This window comes from Arachis ipaensis, chromosome B1 (assembly GCF_059453495.1).
Source record: "Arachis ipaensis isolate K30076 ecotype BB chromosome B1, ASM5945349v1, whole genome shotgun sequence".
NCBI classification, from domain to species: Eukaryota; Viridiplantae; Streptophyta; class Magnoliopsida; order Fabales; family Fabaceae; genus Arachis; species Arachis ipaensis.
This window is the reverse complement of record NC_142436.1, coordinates 67,389,962-67,402,467: the sequence shown is the minus strand read 5'-3', so window position 1 is coordinate 67,402,467 and position 12,506 is coordinate 67,389,962. Positions and strand designations below refer to the sequence as shown.

Sequence of the window (12,506 nt, the reverse complement as noted above, 5' to 3'; positions counted from 1 at the left end):
TGATATTAGTAACTGATTTTAGTGTACAAATAATATTTTATTTTTGATATTTGATTTTAAATATTTCTTTTGATTTGTTTGCGGCCTAACTAATAATTGACTGAGGTTGGCAGGTACCTAATTAATTATCTAACATGAATGTTGAAATATTAATACATGTCGTATAGAATAAATTATATGAATATTATAGAAGTAATTATCATAAATTAGTAAATAACTATGAAGTATGAATACTTCGCTGAGGTATTCGTATGTCAGAAAGATTTTGGACATGACACTCATTGACACTCGTTCGACACGTGCGTCTTCTGTGTCTAACCGTGTCTTAATAAAAAATAAAAAAAATTCTCCAGACATGCTTAGACACACCTAAATACCTAAATACTATCACGTGTCAGCGTATCCATCCTTATTTTGAATGTATATTCTTAAAATGAGTTTAAAAATAATATATATTATTAATGATTAAAACAAAAAATATTTTAAATAATTCATATAATAAAATAAAGATAATAATTAAATAATTAATTTATATTTTAGTATCAATAATATATCAAAATATCATTATAATTTAACTAAAAAAATATTTTATATTTTATATATATGCCGTGTCCCTTGTCTTATAAAAATTTAAAATTCCTATGTTCGTGTGTTCCATATTGTGTCATATCCGTGTCAGTATGCATAATATCATGGGAAAGTAAATTCCCATAATGGTCCCTGAGATTCATGGAGTTACTTATTTTGGCCCTCGAAGTTCCAATTGCACCAGTGGTCCCAAGATTCAGTTCTGGACGGTATAATAGTCTCTGAACATATTTCCAGCTATAAGTCACCCCTTTTAGTGCTGAGGTGGTTACAATGCACTTCTCTCCGACACTCACCACAACAGCACTAACTGCTTCTTACCTCTCTTCCCTCTCATTCACACATCAGAATCATGGATCCCATGAACATTTGGGGTAACACACCCGTGGCCACCGTCAACCCTGAGATCTACGACCTCGTTGTGAAGATGTTAGGTAAAAGAAAATATTATCTATAAAGAAAATAATGCAAGGGAGGTTGTAATTGACACGATATTATTGGGCATACTTGGTCAAAAGCGTAACTGCCAGATGTAGCAATGAAAACCGATTATTTATTCGAATTTGAAAATCGATGAAGATATTATAGAAGTAACTATCAATTGATATTAGGTTAGTCTATAAATAGAGTTTTGAGCAAACGTTGTAATCAGTTCAATTCTTCTTGGAAAATACTTAGAAATCCAAAAATACTCTCAACCTCTCTGGCATCACAGAGTAAAACTGAGAATCTTAAGTAATTCCTCTAAAGTTTGAACTCAAACTTGTACTTTATTTTCTATTTTTAATTAATGTTCTTTATTACTTTTTATTTGTTCTTCTTCATCTTCTTCTTCCTTTCTCTTTTAATTTTTGCATTTTACTTTGTTTCCAGCACCTTGCATATTTTTTTATCTTTAATTTTATTTTTGAAACTACAATTGAGACCTTGAGGCACCCACAAGAGTAGTCATTTTTGCTCCTTGAATTAAGATTGTGAAACAAAACTCAAAAGTTATTAATTTATTTGTTATTAACAATGGAACCAAAAATCGAGTAAAACAAATTTGCACATCCGGTGGGACATTGTCAATAAATAGTTGTTTTGTCAAAAAAATTTCAAACTTGCAAGAAGTTACGTAGTGGTAAAATTGTTTGATACTGGAAAAATAGCAACAATTGATACGTCAAATTTATCTGCACCATATTTTTTTACTTCCAGTGATGAAAGAGGAAAAGTAGTTGAAAATATTTCCATCTGTCACACCACAGAGACTACCTTATTGTCGGTGAGGCATGATGGCGTTGTCCATGCCCATCATGGGTTAAATGCATCTCTACAAACACTATGGGGTGACCTTCTAATGGCTTGCCATTGGGGTTTGTCCCCTCCAGAGTAACACAAGATTTGATTAATCATGTATACTCACAAATTGCAAACCATGCCTACTAAAACTCATGTGTCAGTTCTACCACGAAAAAATTTGCAACTTTAGGCTCACAAACTTTACTTGGTATATTGCCTACTCTTTCAAATGTGAGCACAAGGGATAATTATTCTTACATTACACAATACAAGTCTAGTTTTTTCTAATACATCAAATACATTTGCCATCAAAAAATCCTATGGTTATAGTTGATACATTGGCAGAATGTCATCAACAGATAAATGAAAATCATTATAATTTGGCTAATATATTGACTCGTCATATGACAAAAATACTTAATCCTTTTATTGAGTCAACAAATACTAAGTATGAGCAATTAATCTATAAAGTAAACCAAATTGTTAAAATAATTAGTATGAAGGAAAATCAAAATGATTTCATTGAAGTACAATGGAGAAATACAAAACAAAATTCTCCTGAACATGATATGCATTTGGGTAAAGAAGATTAAAATGATGGTAATATAATAAAAGATGATACTGAACTACAACAAAGTGTTAATAAATTTGTTGAACAAAATAATATTGGGGCAAGAGGTCAATCAAGTGGTTGAACAAATACTGAAAACATTGGGATTTAGAGTTGGATTTGCAAATCAATCTTAGTTTATGTCTCATTTTCCTAAAATTATCCAAGAAACTGAATTTCCTGAGGGATAAAATTTTTCTAAGTCATTAACTACATTCTCTGGGGAAGATGAAAAATTGTCAGTAGAACACATTGCTCGTTATACTGTCAAAATCAATAAGGTAGCGTCAAATGAGTATTTAAAGATGAAATTATTTCCCCCTCATTGACAAGAAATGCCTTTACATGGTTTTCTAACCTAAAACCAAATTCAATTCACTCTTAGATGCAGTTAGAAAGAGATTTTCATAAACAATTTTTTTGTAGTGAATTAAGAATATAATCCATTTAAGTGATTTGTTCTTGATTAAACGCAAGATAAAGGAATCAATTGATGAGTATTTAGCTAGATTCAGAAACATGAGAAATAGATGCTTTACTCTAGTTCCAGAATCTGAAGTTGTCAAAATGACCATAAATTGATTGAAATTTGAAATTAGGAAGAAGTTTGTAAACCAACAATATTATGACATGACTGAACTTGCTAAAAATATTAGACGAATTGAACTGTTGGAAGCTGAGAAAGAAAAAAGTATAAAGAGATGATAAAAGAAAGATTAAATGATCATCAAATGTCTACATCTCATTGAATAAACCATGTAAACGATGATCGGAAAAAAATTTCTGAAGTACAAGGTAAATAACTTTTCTACAAATAAGGGATAATTTATTACAAAAGATTATCTCATTTTCTTTGTTTTTCTATTGTCTTTCCATATTTTTCTCATTCTTAATTTTATTTTTTCTTTTCTCTCTTCTTTCTCTATTTCTCTATCTCTTTTTTCTTTCTTATTCACCATAATCTTTTTTTTCATTTTTTTTTCTCTGTTTCTCTATCTCTTTTTGTTTTCTTATTCATCCTAAGCTTCTTTGCTTTCTCTTTTTCATTTTTTTATCTTTTAAATTTCTACTTTTTTGTCTTTTAGTTCTAATTATTTTATTTATATTGTTATAGTTTTATTTTTAAAAAATAATATGCATTAAGTTTAAAATTATGAAAAAAAAATTTCTCATTAACATTTGGGTATGTAATTCATAAGTACAAAAGTCTAATTGACTTAGAAATTCTGTTGAGGCTATTGGTGCTTGGAGTCAAAACTATTAGAATGTTAGTGTGGAGATTTTATAGGATTAGAATTTTTATCAAATCTAATTGACACTTAGAGCTTAACATATAAAAGAAATTAAACGACTTCACGAAGTTAAGATTCTGTTACTTATGAAGTTAGAAAAATTGTGTCAATTAATAATGTCAATTGGAATAATGAAAGGGTATGTGTCAAAAACTCTCAACTAAAATGTCAAAAGTTAAGACAAAGGTCAATTGACATATATTTAATGTTGCCAAAAGTTAGAACATATACCATTTGATATGTTTAGAAGCTTCATATAGAAAGAACAAATTCCATTAACAGATAGATATTCAACTATCAATGTAAAAACTTTTATAGACTTAGGAATTTTGTTAAGTCTATTAATGGCTAGCATTTAATTTTTCAAGCAAATATGTGATAAAGGTATCAACTTAAAGGCACTTGACACTCTTAATGTCAATAGGTCAAAAGATAAGATAAATATTAATTGATACCCTCAACTTGTCAAAAGTAAGATAAATGTCAATAGGAGCTGTCAATAAATAACTAAGTTTTCACACTTTCAATCATTACATTATGTTAGGCAAAAAAAATATTATCTAAGAAGAAATTTTGAATAATGCAAGGAACGTTGTAACTGATACGATATTATTGGGCATATTTGGTCAAAGGCGTAATTGACAGAGGCAGCAATGCAAAGCGTCAAGGAAACAAGTGTGGAACGGTTATTAATTCGAATTTTGAAAACCGGCGAAGATATTTGATGAGGAAAAAATGATTCCACACAAACTCATCGACAAGTGTATCGGGTCGCATCAAGTAGTAAAACTCACAGAAGTGAGGTCGATCCCACAGGGATTGATGGATCAAACAATTTTAGTGAGGTAATTAGTCTAGTTAAGCTAACAGTGGTGAATTGGGTAAAATTGTATTCACATAATGTAAATTGCAGAAGGTATAAAGTGCATAAGGTAAATTGGCAAAAACTTAAAGAGCAAGAAACGTAAATTACAGCAAATGTAAAGGGAATTGGGTGCTGAAAAATTAAATGAAGCAGAAAATCAAAACTCAAAACAATTGCAGAAGATTAAAATTACGTGAAAGAAATTTGAAAGCAATAGGAACAGAAAGGTAAAATTGGCAGAAATGAAAATTGCAGAAGAGTAGAGATGCAGGAAATTGAAATTACAATAAAAGTGAACTGAATTCAATATAGATGAAATATGAAAATGCAGAAAAGGAAAAAGTGTATCAGAGAGCCTTCTATTCTACTCCTACTCCTACTCCTACTGCTGCCTACCACTAATGCATCCTACTGTCCGTGAAGCCTTTTCACTAGCTGTGAACCAAATCCTTTTTATAGGCATTCCTAAATTACAAATGAAATTGAAATTGAAAACAAATTACAATTCAAATAAAATTTCTATTCTAACTGTTTCTTGTGCTTTTGAGTGATGTCAATGGGCTTTGCTTGCTTTGAAGTTTCAATGGGCTTGGAATCAGATCAATTGAGCCAGAATTGCACTTCTAGGAGAGCGTAGCGTTCAAATAGAGAACGGAGCACTTTTATACCCACGCGTACGCGTCCTCTACGCGTGCGCGTCCTTTTTGCATTTTGTCCCATCCACGCATACGCGTCACCTATGCATACGCGTGACCTTCAGATTTTGAGCTTGTGACGCGTACGTGTGCTATACGCTTGCGCGTCCCTTGTAGCGCTTTCCAAACGAGCGTAGCGTTCGCAATATGAGCGCTCCCCACGCGTACACGTCCCCTACGCATACGCGTGGTTCTTCAGAAATGTCATATCAACGCGTGCGCATCATGTACGCGTGCGCGTCATGTATGCGTGCGCGACGGTCGCAAAACTTCAATTCCAACTTTAAATTTGCTCGAAAATGCTCATTCAGATAACTTAGCGCTCTCTTTGCAACTGAGTGCTGATCACATCCACGCGTACGCGTCATGCACGCGTACGCGTGGGTCTTCAAAATTCCTTGCCCGACGCGTGTGCGTTCTGTACACGTGCGCGTAGCGTTCTTGCACCAAGAGCGCTCTCCTTGTTTAAATCATGGGTCACGCTTTTAAAAGTGTGGCCTAAGGCTCCAAAGCATGCTCAAACTTCAAAATGTGTTCAGAATTCTTCTTTTGAGCTTATTTTGTACTTTCTGATTCTTTTTCTTCATCTTTTCACCTGTCATCAACCAAACAGATACATTAAAACCTTGGCATAATCATCAAATCTTGCATCATTCATATTATCAACTAAATCTTACAAGAAATCTAATGAAAATGCATAAAATTACCAATGTTTGATTGAATCAAGACAAGCATGAAATTCTCACTCAAACACTTACTTATGGCCTAAAAAATGCATGAAAACCAAGTAAAAACTAATGAAAAAGGCTTGTAAAACTAGCCTAAGATGACTTGTCATCATAACACCAAACTTAAATCTTGCTTGTCCCCAAGCAAGAAGTAAGACAGAATGAGAATGAATGAAGACAGAGAAGAGAAGAGTATAAGTCTTTATTTGGAAAACATTCAATACTGGTTAATGGGGTTTTCATGCATGGTATCTTAGAGATTTTTATTCTGTGGCTGAGACATCAATACTCCTTTAGATCCTTACTTGAATTACACAAAAAATGAGACTTGTTACTGCTTGGTCCTTAGCTTTTTTTTTCTTGTTCTCTTTCTTTTGATTGAGATTTATTGCTTAGCTGAGGCTTAATGCTTTGTGGTAAGACAGCTTTTTAGAGTAAGCTTTCAGCCAGCATTCCCGCCCCAGTTGGTTTTAAGATGCTAGGTGTTGAAACACCCCTATCACTACAAGAATTTGACAAATTAGCGACAAATTTTTGCGAGAAATATTTTTTGTCACTAATCCGTCACTAACTTGCGAGGAATTAGCGACGCACTAACGACAAAATTAATCAACGGTCACAAAATACCCGAACTTGAGAAAAATGACTGATTAGCGAGAGATTTACGAGTAAGTTTGTTTCTCACAGATTGACTTTTGTAGCTAAAAAAAGAGCGAGGAAAATTTCCTCGCTAATTTCTCACAAATTAATTAGCGAGTGACAATGTTCTAGCAAATCAGTCACTTAGGAGTTCAATCGAATAAAAGTAAAGTAGCGAGGGATATTATTGTCACTATTCCATCGCAAGTGTTTGATATACAATTAGCGAGAAACAATTCACACACTAGTTCGTCGCTAAATAAACTTTGTGTGAAAAACTCTAATTAGTGAGGAACAATGTCCCTAGCTAATCTATCACAAAGACTTGAAATGCATTCTGCGATGGACAAATTCCTAGCTAATTTGTCGCCAAAGTTTTTATTTTTAGCGAGCAATTCGTTTCTCGCTAATTTGTCGCATAATATTGTAAAATTAAAAATTAGGGTAGCGACAGAAACAGTCGTCGCTAACTCGTCGCAACGGATATATCATTCAACTAGGAAAGTGTTCCTTGCTAATTAGTCGCTAAAGTGGAAATACGGATATTGAGTGCCTATGACCTAAGTTGCAAGAAATTTGCAACCGTTTAACAACTGACACACTTCGTTCGCTGATTTCAAGTCGCTGATTAGCGGGCGAAATACATTTGTCGCTAAGTTGTCGCAAGTTTAATTTAGCTAGTGACTTGGCAACTGCAATCTTGTCACAAAGCAAAAGCTATATCCTACCTATTTTGTAGCAAATTACTCGCTAATCTCGTTGGAAATCCGTCGCAGAGTTATAACAAATCCAAAGTTGATCGAAAAAATTTTAGAAATAATTGGTCGCAATTGAGTCACTAATCAAAAGCTTATTTAGTGAGGAATTAGCGACCGTTTAGCAACCGATATACTTTTCTCATTTATTTCATGTTGCTACTAATTTGTCAGAAAAAATGTTAGTCCTTATTCTGTTCTTATTTCATGTTGCTACTAATCACTAACCTCTATATAAATTCATGAAAAATTTAAAATAAATTTGCCAAACACGCTAATGTAATTTGTCACAATTTTGTCACTAATCTAAAGCAATTTTAAACGAGAGAATAATTAAGGATTTGGATCCTTTAAAGTTTGAATTTTACTTTAGAGAGTAAAGTGTGATCTTCTACCCTTGAATAGTTTCTCTTTCATATTTATTCTTGGTTCCACTTATGAAATTAATGGTGAGAGATCACACTTTACTCTCTAAAGTGTAATTCAAATTTTAGAGGATCCAAATCCAATTATTAAAGTACCAAAATTGTGACTAATAATTAACTAGCTAATTTTTAATAATTAATAATTTATAATATTCTAGCAAGATGTAAATTCTAAAACATTTCAAACAATTCAAATCAAAAGCTTTTTCTTAATTTTTTTCCAATTAAACCACAAATTTGTTAATATATTATTATTGTTAAAAATTCTTCACTAATAAAAATCTTTACTACTTTTTTTTATACTGAACACGTACATTACGCATTAACTTCACTTCTTATATAGGATGTTCTATGTAATTTCTTTCTCCCATGGCTCTTATCATTTTTTTTTGTTTTTGATAAATTAGTTAGAAATGATTTCATTTATTCAAAAATTTTATTTTTAAAATATTAAAATAAACTAAATTAAATTTCTTTTAAATTAACCTTATTTAATTAAGACTTTTAAATAATTTTTTAATAAATTATACATAATTAAAATGTAAATAATTGTAAGATAATAAAAATAAAAAAAATTAATTTAAATAATTAAAATTTAAATTTAATTTTATGAAAAATAAAATAATTAAATAATTTTATATTTTAAATTAAAATAATTATTTTAACTCATTAATAAATTAATAAATAAATATTTGATATTTTTAAAATAATTTTAATATATTATAATATTATAATTATACTAAATTACTATTAAGAACTAGTTCTCTTAAAAATTTTTAAATTAATCACACCGTTCACAATTCTCTTTTCTAAAAGGATTTAAATTCTCTAAATTTTAAATTTTATTTTAAAAAATAAAATATAATTTTTTATCATTTATACATAAATAAAAAACAAAAAAAATATAAAAAAATCTATTCAAAAATAAAGAATAAGATTTTACCCTCTAAAATAAAAATTTAAAATTTAAAACATCTAAATTCCCCCCAAACACAACCCCACTCACTCCCAAATGAGTGAAATGCGTAGGCGCACTAGTAACCCTAACTCCCTCTTCACTCTCCAATCCTCAGCGCCGAAAATCCTCATCCCCTCATTTCTCACAGCATTAAAACTCCTCCCTCTCCTCCGCCATTGACTTCGCCGGACGGCACCAACCCTTGCTCGTGTCCCGCGACCCTTTCCTCTTCCCCCATTCCTCGTAGCACCTCTCTCTCTCTCCGTCGTCCTCCCTGGCAAGGCTCCACGCAGTAGCAGGCCAGCAACACGTCGTCGTTCTCCACACAGGCCATAGCAACTCTCCATCAGCAGTGCAGGACGCCGTCGTCCTCGTAGCGCCTCTCTCTTTCCGTGGTCCTCCCTGCACTTTGCCACTCCATCATCAACTCATCAAGAATGGAGAGTCAGGTTGGTTCTTCAATTTCTGATTCAATCTCTTCTTGCTATTTTTTGCTTCTTGATTTTCGATCTCTGTTCTTGCTATTATTTGTTGTTCTTGCTATTGTTTCTCTGTTCTTCATTGCACTACTGCTATTATTTGTTGTTGCTATTTCTTGCTATTAATTTGTTCTTGCTATTGATTTGTTGTTTTTCAGTGCTAGCTGCTGCCAGCCTGCTACTGTAATTTTTTTTAATTTGTTAATTGTTATTGATTTTAATTGATTTTAATTATTTGAGCGTGACTATATTCAATGATATTTTATCTGAGATGCTAAGAAACTTCTATATGGACAATGATTACAGAAAGCAGTGGGATAAGACCGTGTTTGAGTATAATCAACTGCAGGCTTATGAATCTAAGGGTGTTGAAGTTGGCCGTACAGTTAAGAAGATCCCACTTTTGAGGCCTAGAGAATATAAATATCTGCTACCATTCCTCTCTTGTCTCATATGGTTTGGCTTAATTTTTCCCTTACTTGAAAGATTATGGATGTTTGTGATTGTGACGAATCATTAACTAATCATAGAACTTGTTGCACGATTAATTCTTAATAAAGAGTGAATGGCATTCCTATTTGACTTTTATTTCACAAATAGATTTATAATTGTCCATAAAAGGTTAATTTATGATGATCCATTAAATTTAGGTAGAAACTACAATTATCTCTATGTAAAGTTAACAGATAAGAACCGCTAGATGATTTGATATATTTGACGAAATTGTCATCTAATAATCTTCAACTATCAATTTCACATGCAGACAACTGTATGCAAATTTTCACCTTAAAGTTAATGCATTTATCTATATTATTATGTAAACTTGTTGATTTTCAGTTTTGTCTTTAGCAAGTAATTGAAATAATTAGTTTATAATTTATAATATTGTAGTGAACGAATTCATTTTCTATTCCATGTGTTTAGCTTTAAAGAACTCAAAGTCGGTTAGAGTTTCTTTTAGAGGATTGTCCATGTGAGCAAAATCCATCTGATTTTTATGAAACAACAGATCAGCTTTTGGAACCTCTGCTCCTCTGTTATGAATCTCTGGTGCTTTCTCCTACTGCTACTTTTCATCCTATAATGAAATATCTTACCCCAAAAGCTTAAGCTATTGGTAGAGGTACATGATCATAAATGGTTATATATTTAATATGTAATCTCACAATAGTCTTTTTCTTGAGTTTTAAGCTTTGACAATACACATACCACATGTAACCTATGTTAAATTCAATTAATACTTAGAAGAATGAGAAACAATTTCTGTTATAGGCTTTGATACCATGCGTGAATTCTATCTCCTAAACGCTTAAGCTGTGGGGTAAGGACTCAAATAGTTATATATACCCTTCAAAGTTGTCCTTTCAAAGTTTTATTTTAACTCTCGATTTCCTCAGCAATCATGTGGACCTGCAGTGCTAGCTGATGGTCGACTAGCTGACTTAATTCGAAGAGTTTCTACCTTTGGAATGATGTTAATGAAGCTTGATTTTCATCAGGTATGAATAATATGTTGCTCATTTTTCCTTTTATGATCACATGTGCCCTGAAAATTAGATCTGTCATAGGAATCTACTAGACATTCTGAAACAGTTGATGCAATTACCAAGTACTTGAGAATGGGTACATACAGTGAGTGGAATGAAGAGAAAAAATTGGACTTCTTAACCAAAGAGTTGAAATGGAAAAGACCATTGGTTCCTCCTATTATAGAGGTGAGATAAATTGTTTTAAAAGTTGCTAGTCTAATGGATGGAGGATTTTTCTTAAGAGTAAGAACCTAAACGGTCCCTTTTATATTTTTGCTTCACAAATTAGTGAGTAATTAAAGAAAATTGATTGTTTAATTTCTCTCTTTTAAAATATTAAGCAAATGAGTCTCTTATAAAACAAAAGGATAAATTAATCTTTTAAAATTTTAAATAGTTTAATTAATTCCTCTACCAAATTATATTTTTACAAAATTATGGAGTAATCATTTTATTTGGAATTAATATGTTTAATTCTAAAATTTAGGAGTAGTTCATCAATTTTATTTCTATAAGAACTTATCACTATATCGGGTGCAAAACTTAACCATAAAATAATAAACTGTATTCTATTCACTTGTGGTTTGAGTATATGAACTAATTTCAAAGTCATGGAATTTTCTCTTTCTATTTTCTCGTGGAAACAAATATGATAGTAGGTATTTAGGATGTTGGAGAAAAGTTATATACACATATGTTAGGTATGTTTTAAACAGTTGTGAGGCGTGGACTACCCTTAATTGTGTATAGAAAGGACATATACACTGAATTTAGAATGTAAACTCATATTTGCTCATTATTTTAAAGTTAACTTTCGTCATTTTGTTGTACGGGACTAAGCGGTGGGGAGTAAAGAAGTAACAAGAATTTAAGTTGAATGTTTAAGTGATAAAATTGTTCTATTGAATAAGGACATACGAGATATGATCGGATTACAAAGGAATTGATTAGTAATTGAAAATGAGTTAAACAACACATGTATTTATATATCACACATATCCAAGATTCTATATCATCATCATCATCACTTTATGCCTTTTGTTTAATTTATACTAATTGTTTTGCACTTCTTTTTCTCTCTTGATAATAATTTCATATAATTTTCTCATCTTGTTTTCTTCTATTTGATTCTGTTGTTTATCTTGATTAATTTCTTTTGCATGCAAACAAAAATCACATGATGTTGTGTAGTGTAGTACAGTACTTTTGATTTTGACTATTGTTGGATTTTATGATTATGAATTTTTTTTCTTTTCTTTTTTGTTGAATTTCTTGCTACTTTTTTGGTGATCATCTTGTATGAAGCCATTTATGAAATTCTGTATCATGGGTTAGTTTGGTTAGTTCTGTGACTTCATGTATGGACAATTTTTTTTTTATTTTTCTATTGATTTGTGTTTTTTTTGTAATATGCAGAACTATGCAGAACTGATGAAGTAATCAACACTTAATTAATGGTTTCTCGGTAAATTTACTAAAAATGGGTCAGGTATTTTTCTTCATATTTCAGCTTGAAACAAAGAGGTTGTTATGGCTTATTGGCATTACATTTGCAGTATGTAAATTAAATTATTAGTTTTATTATAGAATTGTAATTTTTTAAATTATAATTATAGCATGTAAATAATTCATGTAAATTAATAAAAAAATCAATTCTTT

At 31.2% G+C, this 12,506-nt stretch overlaps 1 pseudogene; it reads left to right on the top strand.

The window, feature by feature from the left end:
- Positions 1-940: 940 nt before the first annotated feature.
- The window catches only part of LOC148576911 (serine hydroxymethyltransferase 4 pseudogene), a 42,242-nt pseudogene continuing 30,676 nt past the window's right edge, over positions 941-12,506 (top strand).